A 1,492-nucleotide genomic window follows, 5' to 3' on the forward strand; every position below is an offset into this window, starting at 1 on the left:
GAGTAGGTTTACTATAGTCTCTCTCTGTGTCTGGGGAGTAGGTTTACTATAGTCCCTCTATGTGTCTGGGGAGTAGGTTTACTATAGTCTCTCTCTGTGTCTGGGGAGTAGGTTTACTATAGTATCTCTCTCTGTGTCTGGGGAGTAGGTTTACTATAGTATCTCTCTGTGTCTGGGGAGTAGGTTTATCATAGCATCTCTCTCTCTCTGTGTCTGGAGAGTAGGTTTACTATAGTCTCTCTCTCTCTGTGTCTGGGGAGTAGGTTTACTATAGTATTTCTCTCTGTCTGGGGAGTAGGTTTACTATAGTCTCTCTCTCTCTGTGTCTGGGGAGTAGGTTTACTATAGTCTCTCTCTCTCTGTGTCTGGGGAGTAGGTTTACTATAGTATTTCTCTCTCTGTGTCTGGGGAGTAGGTTTACTATAGTGTCTCTCTCTCTCTGTGTCTGGGGAGTAGGTTTACTATAGTATTTCTCTCTCTGTGTCTGGAGAGTAGGTTTACTATAGTATTTCTCTCTCTGTGTCTGGAGAGTAGGTTTACTATAGTCTCTCTCTCTCTGTGTCTGGGGAGTAGGTTTACTATAGTATTTCTCTCTCTGTGTCTGGAGAGTAGGTTTACTATAGTCTCTCTCTCTCTGTGTCTGGGGAGTAGGTTTACTATAGTCTCTCTCTGTGTCCGGGGAGTAGGTTTACTATAGTCTCTCTCTGTGTCTGGGGAATAGGTTTACTATAGTATCTCTCTGTGTCTGGGGAGTAGGTTTACTATAGTCTCTCTCTGTGTCTTGGGAGTAGGTTTACTATAGTATCTCTCTGTGTCTGGGGAGTAGGTTTACTATAGTCACTCTCTCTTTGTGTGTCTGGGGAGTAGGTTTATTATAGTATCTCTCACTGTGTCTGGGGAGTAGGTTTACTATAGTCACTCTCTCTTTGTGTGTCTGGGGAGTAGGTTTATTATAGTATCTCTCACTGTGTCTGGGGAGTAGGTTTACTATAGTCACTCTCTCTTTGTGTGTCTGGGGAGTAGGTTTACTATAGTATCTCTCTCTGTGTCTGGGGAGTAGGTTTACTATAGTCACTCTCTCTTTGTGTGTCTGGGGAGTAGGTTTATTATAGTATCTCTCACTGTGTCTGGGGAGTAGGTTTACTATAGTCTCTCTCTCTCTGTGTCTGGGGAGTAGGTTTACTATAGTCTCTCTCTGTGTCCGGGGAGTAGGTTTACTATAGTCTCTCTCTGTGTCTGGGGAGTAGGTTTACTATAGTCTCTCTATGTGTCTGGGGAGTAGGTTTACTATAGTATCTCTCTCTGTGTCTGGGGAGTAGGTTTACTATAGTCTCTCTTTCTGTGTGTCTGGGGAGTAGGTTTACTATAGTATCTCTCTCTGTGTCTGGGGAGTAGGTTTACTATAGTCTCTCTCTCTCTCTGTGTCTGGGGAGTAGGTTTACTATAGTCTCTCTCTCTCTCTGTGTCTGGGGAGTAGGTTTACTATAGTATC

Source organism: Oncorhynchus masou, chromosome 9 (genome assembly GCF_036934945.1).
Source record: "Oncorhynchus masou masou isolate Uvic2021 chromosome 9, UVic_Omas_1.1, whole genome shotgun sequence".
In the NCBI taxonomy this organism is placed as follows: Eukaryota; Metazoa; Chordata; class Actinopteri; order Salmoniformes; family Salmonidae; genus Oncorhynchus; species Oncorhynchus masou.